We start from the raw sequence: 14,636 nt of genomic DNA on the forward strand, positions 1-14,636 counted from the left end.
ATATGCACACACGGACATACAGTTACACCCAGTGGACACTCAAATGCACATATGCACACACGAACATACAATTATACCCATTGGACACTCAAATGCACATATGCACACACGGACATACAGTTACACCCAGTGGACACTCAAATGCACATATGCACACACGGACATACAATTATACCCATTGGACACTCAAATGCACATATGCACACACGGACATACAGTTACACCCAGTGGACACTCAAATGCACATATGCACACACAGACATACAATTATACCCAGTGGACACTCAAATGCACACACCCACACACGGACATACAGTTACACCCATTGGACACTCAAATGCACATATGCACACACAGACATACAATTATACCCAGTGGACACTCAAATGCACAGACCCACACACGGACATACAATTAGAACCATAACTAAAACTAAAATATGTCTTTTTTTCTAAGGGCAAAATAAAATCAAGTTATGCGCTGAAGTAGTCCTCACAGCTGAAGTAGCTGTTAGTCCTTGCGGTTGAAGACTACTATTGCAATTATCTTGATTAAGAGCTTCGTTTGGCCACCAGAGAGGGCTGAGCAAGTAAAGGCGCCTGTCCTAGCCTGAAGACCTGAGCTCAAACCCTGGAGCCCAACGGTGGAAGATGACTGACTCCTGAAAGTTGTCCTCTGGCCTCCACGCATGACTCCTCCTCCACCAATGAGGAAAAGAGCTTACTTGCCTCCAGCTTTAAAAGGAGTAAATATATCCAAAATCAGTTTTTTTAAAAAAAAATTCAAATCTATCTTCCTCTGTGATATTCTTCCTCTGTGGATTTTTGGTTTCATTTCTATATCCAAAAGACACAAACACTCACAAGTATCCGCAAGAACACAGGTTCTGTCTGCCTGCTTCACTCAGCACTGTCAGAAGGAGGCAGGCTTTAAGCAATTCAGGAGGAAACAAGCAGGCTATGTGCAATGGCTCCACCAGCAGAATGCTGAATGCCGGCAGAGATATTCTTAAAAGAATAGCAGGGACTGTGGTCTATGGTTTTGTTTTGTTGTTAAACTGACACAAGTTTGAGTCATCTAGGAACAGGGAACCTCAACTGAGAAAAAGACTCCATAAAAGTGGCCTGCAGGCAAGCCAGATCATTTTCTTTATTAGTGATGGACAGCCCAGCCTATAGTGGGTGGGGCCATCCCTGCGCAAGTGCTTCTGGGTAGTCTGAGAAGGCTGGAGTGAGCCACAGGGAGCCCGTGAAAAGCCGCTCTCCACAGTCACTGCTGCAACAGCGTGAGCTTCCAGGTCCCTGCTCTGCTTGAGTTCCTATCTCGCTTCTCTCTGTGATGAACTGTGATCTGGATGTGTAAGTCAAATAAACCCTTCCCCTCCAAAGTTGGTTTGGGACAATGTTTTTGCACAGCAGCAAAAGGAAAACCGGAAAAAGGCAGGTAGAAAAAGCAAAACAAATACCTAAAGGCTCTGACTTATTCAGGAAGAGAGATTTACCATTCACAGTAATTTCTCAGCTCTACCAGCGAAGCCTCCGATTCCTTAGCCTCAAGCACTTTAAGGGGGCTTGAGAAGAACTTATTCTTTCCATTAAGTGCTTTATCTAGCAATTTCTACCCACGGGCCTTTAGCTAAGCACTCATGAGCACACCTAATCACGGCCAATTCTACCACCTCCTATTACATTACCTCACCAGGGAGAACTAAGCAAGAATGGGCCCAGAGCTCGCAGAAATTGGAAGGGCTAATTTTCTCTGCTAAGCTAAACAAGCAGGGACACTGGGGCATCATGGGAGTCACTGCCTTAGTCTCATGGCATCTTTGACTCCACCTGTATAAAACTTACATGCGTGAGCTAAAGACTTCTGATATTTCTAGGCTACGTGGTTTGTCTTCAAACATCTCCAAAGAGTCACAAATCTAAGCATGAAGTAAGATTAGGACTGTAAGTGGACCTGCCAGCGCTACATGAACTACTTCAAGGCGCAACCGAGCTTGGTGCTGATGGACACAACTTTAGAGAAAGAATGCAAAAATTAAGGAAAAGTGGTGATTTAGCAGTGTGTTTAAGGGGTCTAGTCAATGGCAATATTCCCTCCTTTCATTTTCTAAGAAAGCCAAATCTTAGCCACTTTTGCCTTCCGCATTCATATTGCTTCAGTACCTTAAACTAAAGGATTTGACGAAGTAGCTATTCATTCGGGTCAGGCTTTCCGTGAACGTGTGTGTGTGTGTGTGTGTGTGTGTGTGTGTGTGTATTATTTTACACCGAGAATCCAGAGGCTGTCTTCTGCCTTTGCCATCAGCAAGAGTTTAGTCGCCGTAGGCAACAACTTTAAATGGTAATGGATGTGAGAAGTCAAGGAATGAGGTAGGAAGAAAATTAAAAATCTGTCACCCTTTGCTGTTCTGCTGATGGGAAGCTGGGAAAAGTCAGCATATTGAAAGTGTTGGATTTAGGTGAGACGTGGGGTGGGTGGGATGGAAGGAAGAAGAATCACCAAAGCACACAGTTAAAACATGTCAAAATGATACCTTCCATCTTGTATGATAGTTTAAAAGCAATAGGAATGTAAGAAAGGTAATTCTTGGAAGGGTAGTGATAGGATCTAGGTGTTCTGCTGTGCTTTGGTGATTCTTCTTCCTTCCATCCCACCCACCCCATGTCTCACCTAAATCCAACACTCTCAATATGCTGACTTTTCCCAGCTTCCCATCAGCAGAACAGCAAACGACAGAGATAGGGTGTGATGGTAACAGTATTCAGAATGTACTCTATGAGACTGGCAAAGAGGAAATTTAATTGAATATTAAAGTAAAGGGCACAAATTTCATATACCAATCAGGATCAGTTAGACATGTGATAAGAAATTAAATGAAATTTCTGAGTCAAATATGGGATTCAATTCTACTTCCTCTTTGTGTCACCGACATTAGCTAATATTTCATTTACCCACATTCAAGCTATTTTTAACACTTCCGAATCTTCCAACATCCTTCACATATCCAATTAACTGCTGTCCTAATAATTCTACTCATTGAAAGTCCCGTCCCTCCTACATCCAGGTGCCACTGTCCTAACTCTAATGACCTGAGGTTCCACTGCTCCTTGGGGAAATGCCAAGGCCCTGCACCCCCATGAAACTGTCAAGGTCATAGCTCCAGAAGAAGCACAGAACCACAGAGCTCACCAGCTTAAAATCTGTGAGCTTATTCCACAAGCTCGCCAGGACATAGCTACAGCAACAAAAGTCGGTGCCCTATCTATGGTCTTCACTGTGCACACCACACCCAACCCACACTCTTATACTGCAAACCTGCATTATTCTTTTATAGATCTTCAGCTTTAATGTAAGTTCCTCTGTTATTAGAAACCTTTTCCCCCTGGCCAATCTCATATTGCTCTTAAGAGTCAGTTTATAGCTGTCTCAAAAGTGACATTTCTTGCTTCTGGACATGACAGGAACCCTTCTTTCTCCTCGTGCAGCCACAGCACCTTCCCATACCATTGCACCGTTATTTAAGAGTCTTGTGTTAATACATTTCAGTTACCAAGATGAGATCATCAGGGGCAAGACTGCCTTTACTTCTTTATCACAGCAATAGCAACTAACTTTGATATGGAGAGATTCTCTCTGATCTGCTCAATACTAGAAATTGTATGTAAATACCGTGCCCTTCAATTATGTAAAGGAGAAACATCAGCTTTATAGAAAAGTCTGATGCTGAGGTCAGCGTACTCTTCATGGAGTTTGGCCATTTCCAGTGAAGAGGAGGGAAGTCAAGTGCAACTTCACACTAGCACCAACTGTGCTCAGGCACACACCTTTATCCCAGATTACAGGTCTTCACTGTATAGGGAAAGGTAAGATCTGAAGGTTCAACAAGCAGTCTGATGTCACAGCACAGCCTGTCCACGCATTACTGCCGCACTTCATCATAACCACTGCTGCGGTTTGAATGGGAAGCGCCCACCAGAGGGCCCATATATCTGAACACATGACCCCCAGCTGGTGGCCCTGTTTTCTGGAGGAAGTATGGCACCGGGGGAAAGCTTGGCCCCACTTGCTATTTCCCCTGTGCTTCTGACTGCCAGGCTGGCTTTCTGCTCTGTTGCTGTGCCTTCCTCTCCATGAAGGACCCCATCTCTCTGAAGCCGAAATAAGCCCTTTCTCCCTAAAACTGCTTTGGCAATACAAAAAATGGGAAAATAAGACACCACAGGACATAAAAGCCACAGCTTAGTACCCCACAATTTTCTCCCAGAACGCATTATCTGCCTTCAAGATATGAGTCAGACGGGCGATGGTGGCGCACGCCTTTAATCCCAGCACTCGGGAGGCAGAGGCAGGCGGATCTCTGTGAGTTCGAGACCAGCCTGGTCTACAGAACTAGTTCCAGGACAGGCTCCAAAGCCACAGAGAAACCCTGTCTCGAAAAAAAAAAAAAAAAAGAAAAAGATATGAGTCAGCCTCACTGCCTGCTGCTCAGCTGCACACTCTGAAGACATTCGCATCCTTGCTCTTCCTCCTGTAAAAGTTCTGTGGTTTGTAGCCCAGGATCTTCCCTGGACATTTAACTGCGTCAGCTCTGAGAGCACGGGCTACTTCCCTAACACAGCACTGGGACCATGAGGGGCTTTACCCATCACTTAGGTCCACATTCGGGTCCCCTCTGAAATGCCTTTTACCAATATTTGTGCAGTTTTCAATCTGAGTACAAATGGTAATCATAAAGCTGTTGCTGAGCCAGCACAATTGGTAGGAAGTTTATCCTTACAGTTTTTACAGCCAGTGCACTCTCTAGTGTAAACACAAAGCAGCCTGTAGTAACAATTATCTGAAACAGGCTTATCTTCTCTCGGACATTTTAATTTACCTTTTCACTTTTATATTTATCATAAAATTCCTGCAAAACAATTATTAATAATTTAAATCTACAAGAAGTTGTAACGAAGCAGAGTCAATCTCCTGCACATTGATGATAAACCCCTCTTACTCAAATTTAAAGTTACTCAAATGGAACTATATGCTTTGTAAAGAGAGAAGGCTGCTGTGTATGAGAGAGCATGCTCAAAGATGGTGTGGCAGGAGGGTGAACATGGAGCAGAGAGAGATTACAAAGCAGGTGCTGCTGTGATTTCTGGTCACCATGACTCCAAGGGTGAGCCCTCAGCGCACACTCCTTATTCCACGCAAAAAAAAATCATTTTATCTCACGGGGAAGGATCCTCTCTCAGCATGTTGGACTTTAACAAGATTGATTTTCACAGCTATCCTGTCCTAAGGCCTTTCTCAAGGACACTTCTCACTACACAACTTTCACTTCGTGTGTTGACTTTAAAAACATTCATACCAAGGATAAGACATGACCTTCATCCAACTCACAACAATTCCCTGCCTTAGCCTTCTGAGTGTTGGTATCTCAAGTGTGAGCCATGACGGCTGGCTTTGTGCTGGGCTTTTAAATGCTGATGTTCATCCCCACTGTCCTGAAATGTCTTCTCAAGCATGTCTAGTAACATCTTGGTTTATAAAGGGCGCATACACAGCATTAAGTTATAAAAAAAAATGGATCTGCTGTGCCCATTCCTAGTACAAGAAGCCAAAGACTTTTGTTATTTTAATTTGTGTTTGGAAGGAAGGGCACACATGTAGATATAAAAGGACAACCTAGGACGTCAGTTCCCTTCTTCTACCACGCGAATATCCCGGGCTGGAAGTTAGGTCCTCGGACCTGGCAGCTGGCATCTTTACCCACTGAGTCGTCATCTCACCGCCCTTCAACAGGATCTCTATATAATCCTATTAACACACCCTGCATCTTCTCCCTGCAGAGGTAAAGACGACACCCATGGACTTGGACCACCTGTGATGGTCTTATGATTTAATGTAGCCCACTTAAATGAGACTCTTTTATATAAACAATTCCTGATTACCTAATCTAAAGCCTCCTACCCCAACCCCTCAACACTTGTCTGTCTTCAGAATATGGACATTGCTTAAAAGCCCAATTATTTCTTTTTACTTTTATAATGTCTTATCCCTCTTTTGTGAAAATTTCACCAATCCGCTTGCACCCTAGCGCCAAATCCTAGCACCTAGCACAAAGTCAACATTTGATAATTATTATATGAAGAAATGAAAAGTTAACAGTAATGACAGTAACATCGTCACAGAAGGTCCGGATAGTATGAAGGGGCTTCTTAGGAAAGGTGGACATATGCTTGGTGAAGGAACAGAGGAAGTGGGAATGAGATAAGCCACCCAGGCTGAGCACTGTGATGTCCAAGGCAGAGACCCACTGGGCCACAACAGGGCAGATTATCTAGGTGACAGGTGTGTCCCGCAGAGTATAGCTATCCCCGTACTTTGGACTCTCTCTCTCCTAGAGTTCACCCCACTCCACTCCGCCTACCTCAGAGTCACCCAGCAAGATCCTGGTTGTCATTTAACGTTCATGTACAGACAGTCATAGGGAGAAAACATACAAACTAAGCATCTGGGAATCTACTTGGTTTGACAGCTTTGCCTCATTAAATGTCAAACATTCATAAGAAACCTGTGTTTCTTGTGAATTTGATAACTGAGAAAAGTATCTCAATACTCTCTGAATACTCTGCGCTCCCAATACTCACTGAAAATTCTACGAGTGGGATTTTAGGGAGACCTTCCCCCATGTTCGCTCCTCATCAGAGGAGTAAAGTCAGTGACCTCGCTCTCAGTTCTATATTTAACCTGCCATAACCAACGTGAGCAATTTCACAGGTTTTGTAACCTGGGATAACTGTTTCATCTTTATAGGCCTGAAATTCTTCTCTAAATTGGGCTAAAAGCTAAATGATTCTGTTCCTATTGGAATCTTTACAGAAATGTGTATACACAGATATACAATAGGAACTGGAAAACTCCAAGTTAGCCTGACTGCCTATGTGAATATACCAGGTCTGTTTCACTCATCTGAGTCCAAGACTAGGAAACCCATAACCTAAACAAACAAAAAAAAACAATCAACAAATAAAACTAGAAAAGGCTGAGGCAGATAAAGAGGGGAGAAAGAAAGGACACATGGTTACAAAAGAGCCAAGCACTACAGTGTGGCTATTCGTACAAGAAAAAACTCTTCTAAGAATAAGGTGTTTCTAGGCACCTTTCCAAGATAAGGTGACCTGAACTGAAGGAGAAAAAAGAAAAAGGATGCTGTCCACGAAGCAGCTCTTTGTGGCCCAGAGAGGCTGACTCCTTACAACATTAAGGGAACCTTGCCTCCATACAGCAGAGCAGCTCAGGCGTCAATGACACAGAAGAGGACCACTCAGTCCAGCCAGCGCTGGAATCGAGGGCAAACTGAAAGGCTCCTCCCCAAACGCAGCTTCTACGTGACTTTACGTTTTCCACGTGCACATGTTACAGGCTTTGCATCTAACACAATACGGAATTTTGCTCATGTATTGTCTCATTCTAAGTATTACCTGAAATCATGACAATACAGAATTGTGGGAGAAGAGGAAAAAATTTTCAGTACATCTACTAAACAACGACGACGACAAAACAAACAACAAACAGGCAGTTCCAAGTGCCTCTAAGCGGAGCAGCATTTGCTAGCAACGGTAGGATACCCCGATTTTCTGACCGAAACACCCACTTCTACTCCATCATCCCAGCTCAAGGACAAAGCAGGTCACAGGGGCCTCAAAGAATGAACTTGAAAAGAATGACTCTATGCTCTAAAGAGACAGAAGGATTTAACTCAGAAATTTGAATAAAATTTTTTAAAAAACAGGAAGAAAATTATTCAAAATTAACTACTAGTATTAGTCCTATGACCAACTTACTTATAGGTAGCATTTCAGTACTATGGCTCACATAAAAAAGCAAAAACTATGACCATGGTAAATTGACAGTAGGGTGATCTGTATGCCTTCACAGTGATGATTTGAATCACGCTTAGAACTTCATTTAGTTTTCTACTTGTTTCCTATTTAATATTTTTATGCGAAAGAACTCTGAACAGTTCATTTTACATATTTATCAACATAAAACACACATGGCTCCTAAATGACATTGAAGAACTGAAAAGACAGCATTGGGAGAGTTAGCAGAAGGCTCAAGAAACCAGCAGTCCCCACCCTTGGAAAGATGGGGACAAGCAAAGCCAGTGCTCTCAGCAGACCTGAGAACTCATGGCTTCTCAATCCTCAGGAAAAGAGCCAGCACCAGGGCTGGTACCAGTGTGGAAAGGCCATGAGTAGAAGGTCTAAACCCACACCAAGTGAGGACTGGCTATCTTGCTCTGCACTCTGGACTCGGAGTGTCTGGGTAGGGACCACCAGTGCTCGGCATGATGGGCCCTGCCTGTGGTCTTCACTAATCTCATTTGGGGTCACCCTCTAAAGCTGCTAAGTTTGTCAGTGGCCAATATAACAAAGCCTTTGAACCTTTTTATTCCTTTAAAGTAATGTATCTTAAATGCACCCAGATAGAGATATTTTTAATTATAGAAAAGAAAAATATTCATCACCGTGTTATCCACATAAGACAAAATGAAAATCCCTTTGTAAAGTCATAGGTGAGTGACTGCTCATTCAGTTTTCTCCAGTGAATTCCATGTCTGCCTCGGACTTTCATGAGAGTGTTGTGCTCTGGCAGGTAAGATAGCTGGGCACTGCGACTGTTTTACATCCAGCCAGGTCACGTTTCCTTTTCAATATAAAAATTCTGCTAAAGATTTTGATCATACTTCACCAAACTTCATGGGTTTGCCATGCTAGAAACCTGAACAAGCAGGATCTTAAGAAATATGCTTCCAAGTTTACCTGCCAAAGCCTACAACATGGTGACGGACCGCCACTTAGAAACACCACCTTGCTAACTGAAGTTGGTGACTAAAAGATAGCAGCACAGACACAGATGTCAACTGGCGAAGAGCAGATAGAATGACCACAGCCAAGGCCTGTGATAACGCGCTTCACCCCAGTACTGTTTCAGGTTTCTAAGATACAGGGTAATTAGAGCAACAATAACACCTAAATATACATGATTTGACTTTATAAACCTTAAAATGTTTATTGATTTTGATTAGTTAAAAAAAATTTCTGAGTAACACAAGATTAACTGGAAACTTTGTATAGTTATTAGGAAGTTTTCAGGTAGACAAATGTTTAGTATTGGTGAAAGATATCTCTTCAAGATACGATGTACCTAGATTAATTTGCATATTTTTAAAAATTGAACATAAACGCAGAATACTAAAGTCAACTACAGTTAGTACCAGGACTGCACAAAAGTAGGCTTGAAAACTATTAATGAAACACAAGCATGAGTCCTTGAGGAATGCCAGGTTACCTATTTCATACGGTTCAAAAAGAAAAAGCGTAGGGCCTGTGGCCGGTGACTGTTTCTAGCTCCCTAAGTAGCCACTGGCTCACTAATATTAACACCCAAGAGGACACCCCAGTTCAAGCCTGACTGAACTGCACAGGCAGAGCCTCCGACTGCAGCCCTCCCTACAGAAGATAAAATGGCAGACCAGCCAAACTCGGGGTGCTGGTGCCGGGGTTTCAACGGCAGAGGTACTGACACAAAAGACAGCTCCAGAATAGACAGCTGTTTTTGTTCCACACTTTCTTATTTTAGGGCACAGTTTGGGGGGAAGGAGATACAATGCTGCTTTACAAAGGACATAGTAGTCCCTTGTTCAAGCTACCAACCTCTGAGCCACCAGGGAAAAATGTCAGTCATCCATTTGTTAAAATTAAAATTTCCTTCGGCCGCTTACAAAATGCAACGCACATTTTAAGTAGCTCCGGGTAAGGAGAAGCAACAGTCACAAAGGAAGCTCTTGCGAGGCGAGCCGGGCTCAGCCCTCCCTGATCGTGGAGCCTCCGTCTGTCACCACGTACTGTCACATTGTTTCCACATGCACCGGCCCCTGGATCCCGGGCAGAAGCACTCCATCAGCACCACACTCCACACATGTGCTCCAGCAAAAACCTCAATTTTGCAAAATCTACAAATGCCGCCGGCAGGAGTCATCCCTTAAAAAAGAACGAACCTTGAACGCGCTGTGGCCGTGGGTGTATTTCAGTAAGAACACCGGTGTAATTCACCGGAGAAGCCATTACAAGATGACTGTCTATTTGCCACATTCTACGATCACAGTACACTTTCACAAGCTGGAGATACTTTTAAACATTACAGGATAATTCCAGCACGTAAATGGGACAGGCTGTCTGAAAACAATATAAGACGGGGTGTAAGCGTTTCAGGGGGCGTCTTACCGAAGATCTTAGGGCTTCCTTTCCTTGACCACAGAGAGATGATATTCACACCAAATGCTGTACAAACTGGATATGCAGCGCCGGGCTACTTACCCTAGGAGAGCTGATTTATTTCCTTGTGGTTACAAGTCACAAATGGCTGGAGCACAACTGCCCTCATTTGTTCTTCCGGTGAAGCCAGCCGGAGTCTCCCAATGTCCAGTGCACTGCAGATAATCTCACACTACACGGGCTGCCTTGCTAACCCCACATTCTCAGCCCAGCAAGGATAATCACATTCCGGCAGCGGGGAGTGAACAGATGGTGGATTCCATGGTAACCAGCCCTCCTAAGGCGATTGGTAGAAGGATGTGACTCAGGCTTACTGGGTAACAATCGCGGTCTTTGTGCTCCAGCCCTGCAGGGCCTAAGTGAGGAAGCCTGCACAGCCACTCACAGGGCTTGCTCAGCAGGTGTTTGGCTATTTAAACCAGGCAGTACAGACCAACTAAAAGCTTTCTGCAAACTGACCCTTGCCAGGACAAAGTCCTAATGTTTCAGATAGGCTGCGCTGCTCATTCAGGAAGAAAGGTCACAGAAACTTAGTTGCACAAACAAAAAAACTTGAAAGTTCACTTGCAAAATCAAGATAATGCATTGCAGAAAACCAAAGCTACATCAGCAAGTCATTTTCTAATCTATAATCCCCCTCAGAACTGAAAAACTGGTTTTATATTTTTAAGGGTTTTTAAAACAAATACATTTAAATATATAAAATACCTTATTTTGGAAATGAAGTCAAGTTTTCAAAATCAATTTTTTTTTTTTTGATTTTCGAGACAGGGTTTCTCCGTAGCTTTTGGTTCCTGTCCTAGAACTAGCTCTTGTAGTCCAGGCTGGCCTCGAACTCACAGAGATCTGCCTGCCTCTGCCTTCCGAGTGCTCAAAATCAATTCTTTACGAAGAAAACCATGATTTATTTTTTGTTACTTATTGAATGGGAGGAAAGGCAGTGGAGATTTTAAATCTAAATATACCAGTCTTACTCATTCAGGATAAGCTCAACATGGCTCGGGTTTGCTCTGGGTGGCTTTAGACCTTTGCTGCAGTCCTGAAGATGACATGCTGACTCAGCAGGAAAACTGCCCAGTGTGGTTCACCAATGAGTGAGAATAAACCTTGGAAGAGCATAGTGGCTGAAAAATCAAACACACCACACCAAACACACACTGGGATAGCTCACACCGATAGGCACTCGGAACTGCATAAGAAGTAAACTTTTAAAAGGACAAGCTAGGAAGAAAAGCTAGGGCAAGCCTGAGAAGACAACAAAGCACCCACGCTGCAACCATGTCGTGAGTTAGCTGTCTCCTTTATCGCCATTCTGTACCAGAAGTCTCAGAGCTCTTTTCCTGGCATTAGAAAAAAATATAAATACAAACATTAAAAGGAAAACGATATGCATTACTTGTGGCTGGAATAAATTCAGCCCTATAAAAAAATAGTCAATCAAGTACCGTGTTGTTTAAAGTGTCAGAAGTTTAGTTTCAGAAAGGAAAAAAACCCACAAGTATTAATTAATACCTTCTGAAAAGCAAAATCCATCAGAATTTCAATAAGACTTGGCTTAGAAACAATGACTATGAAAAGAGTAGAAATGTATTAATATATTGTCAGGAAATGGGGATGAACTATTTGGGCAAAAATAGCATAAATGCTCACTACAAGAACCCACTTAAAGGAATACAAAATGCCAAGAGATCCATAGATCCACACCAAAGATCCCAAGCAAAAGAAATGGTCACTTAGTAAAGCGTCAATACACCCATAAGAAGTTTAGTTATGTAAACTTCACATATAATATAATGCATTTGATAATATAAGTCCCATTATCTGTTATTATATCCCCTTCCTTATTTGAAATTTAAAGATGAAAATATCAAGGGAAATTTTTTGCGAGAGGATGGTTAAAATCACTAGCCTGTACTAAGCTGACGTAAAAAATAGTCAGCACAATTGACTCCTTGTCAACTTGAAACAATGTACATTAATATCCAAATCCTCGTAACTGTAGGTTCTTATAAAATAAAAAAAAAAACCAAGTTGAATATTTTCTTATTCCAAGAGGGAAGAGCCAGAGAACAGTTACGTTCATATTCTAGTAAAAATCCAACACTGTACAGTTCATCTGTCAGATTTCTGTGACTGGTGACCTTCTTAGCTCCACAGCACACTACCTCACAGGCTCAGGCTGGTTCCACTCCACGGCTCCAGAGGGCTTGCCGCAGCATGTACTATCTCAACGGGCTCAGGCTGGTTCCATGGCTGCTGTTGTCCTTGCTGTTCATCCATGTTACAGGCCTCTCCAAAGTTCTAGGGTCTCTTCAACTCAGCTCCACCTTCACCCATAGCTTCTCCAAGGCTCTCTTAAGGGACTCTGCCCATGCCACATTTTGCCAAGCCTCAACTTTTCTCCATGACACCTTGGATCCTGGAGCTTCTACTGCAACCGAGGTTGTACCTTCAGTAATGGCCTCTCTGGCCTCTCTTCATGGACCCCATCCCTAACTCACAGTGTCAAACCTCAGTTGTCTCCTGGACTCCTTCATGACCACCTGGGTAATGTTACCTGCCAGCATGAGATACGGTCTCTGGCCACAACTTCTGTATCCTGTCCCTGAGGAAATATTCCCAGTTTTATGATCTTCAGTGATGCTCGTCCCTTCTTAATCACCACTGATTTCTCAGCTCCATCTGACCAGAGTCAATTGTAACAGTAAAGGGAAGGTTTGACTTCAGGGGTCCTTCATTAAAATATCACACGAGCGACACTGACAGTGTCTACTTCCCTCTAAAACTTCACAAGCAGCGCCTCCATCGTCTACACTTCTTTCACTCTGTCTGTCTTCCAAGCACCCACAGAATGGCCCACTGAGCTCAACACTCAACAGCTTTTCCAGCCTAAAGTTCAAAGGCCACCACAATTCTCCCAAAATCTCAAGGTCGGGTGTGTCAGAGCAATACCCTTTGATGTGGCCCCAATTTCTTACTTGGTTTTTCTATTGCTGTGGTAAAACATCCTGACCAAAGGCAACTAGGGGAAGAATGATTTTATTCCATGACAGCTTGCAGTTCATCATCCGGGTAAGTCCAGGCAAGAACTCAGGACAGGAACCCAGAGGAAGGAACTGACAAAGGCCATGGAGGCAGACTGCTTGCTGACTTGCTCAGACTACTCTCTTTACACAATCCAAGACCACCCACAGAATGACTTGAACTTCTGACCTTCCTGCAGTCACATCTTGTTTGCTGGAGTTACAAGCATGTGCCAATATCCTGCATTTGTGAGATTCTAGGGAATGAGCCCAGGGCTTAAGGCATGAAAAGGCAAGTCCTCCGTCAACTGAACTGCATCCCCACACCTCTAAGTTGGTGTCTGAACAAAGGGCAATGTTTGAAAGAAAAGACTCCCTCTTGCACACATATACATGAAAACATACACAGATACTCCATTCCTCTTTCTGCTTCAGGACCCAAAACCAAACTGTTATTGCTAAAAATAGCATCATCTTGGATTAATTCTCACAGTTAAAGCAGCATGTCCAGAAAGAATACAACTGTGCTTACACCCAGCGTGTTCACCCAGGAAATCCCAATGCACACTTATTCATTGGTAATTTCACAAATACTGAAACTGTCTCATGGTAGTAGGGACACACACTTTCTGAAGTAAGTTAGAAGATGAACTGTTCCTAACTAAAGATAGTATTAGTTAATTATTATGTTTTTCACTCAAGGAGAACACTTTTAGTTTGTACCATGTCATTTAATCAATTATGGAAGACAAGCATTGACCAGAAGGGCTGTGTTAACTTGTTCACAGACCACAGCCTGACAGGCTCTCAAATATGGTCTGTCAGCATCATGGCAGAGCGTGCTAGAAGATCTTTAAAATACAAATTCAATTTGTTTAGCAGACTCCGAGCAGTTTGAATGCTATGTGCTTCTGTATTGCTTTCCTAAGTATGTACGTCCTACAGGTCCGTGGCAGAGAGTAAATCCAGGGCTTGTTCATGCTAAAAGCACTGTACTCTACCCTATCCTATGTCCCAGCCCTATGTATATCCCACGCAGCAACTGGTCTCTTTCATATATGTTGCAGGGCCCACTGACATAAAATCACTTACAACTGAGTAGAATCTGAGCAACAGTATTGTTTCCTCCGGTTTCTACTGCCTGGATATGGATTTATCAATTTTGCTAAGCTTTTCCAAAAGGTTTCCTTCTGTTTCTTTTATTTTCGCTGTTGTGTAGGTAATTTTCACATTTACCACTGTTTACTTTCTAGGTAGAGTTATTTGGTTTCTAAGTTTA

General features: G+C 43.0%; 1 protein-coding gene across 6 annotated transcripts in view; it reads right to left on the reverse strand.

Annotated features, from left to right (window-relative positions):
* Window positions 1-14,636, reverse strand: part of Fgd4 (FYVE, RhoGEF and PH domain containing 4) — a 147,447-nt gene that overhangs the window by 108,118 nt on the left and 24,693 nt on the right. For 2 of the 6 annotated variants that reach the window (XR_012910448.1, XM_075970856.1), the window contains exon 1: window positions 10,377-10,557. The exons of 3 other annotated variants lie outside the window; for them this stretch is intronic. The gene's annotated coding sequence lies outside the window, so the exon portion shown is untranslated. Of the gene's footprint in view, window positions 1-10,283; window positions 10,353-10,376; window positions 10,558-14,636 lie in introns of those variants that run through there. One more of the 6 variants, XM_075970866.1, reaches the window with a different exon arrangement.

The sequence above is a fragment of the Microtus pennsylvanicus genome, chromosome 1, assembly GCF_037038515.1.
Source record: "Microtus pennsylvanicus isolate mMicPen1 chromosome 1, mMicPen1.hap1, whole genome shotgun sequence".
Taxonomy (NCBI): domain Eukaryota; kingdom Metazoa; phylum Chordata; class Mammalia; order Rodentia; family Cricetidae; genus Microtus; species Microtus pennsylvanicus.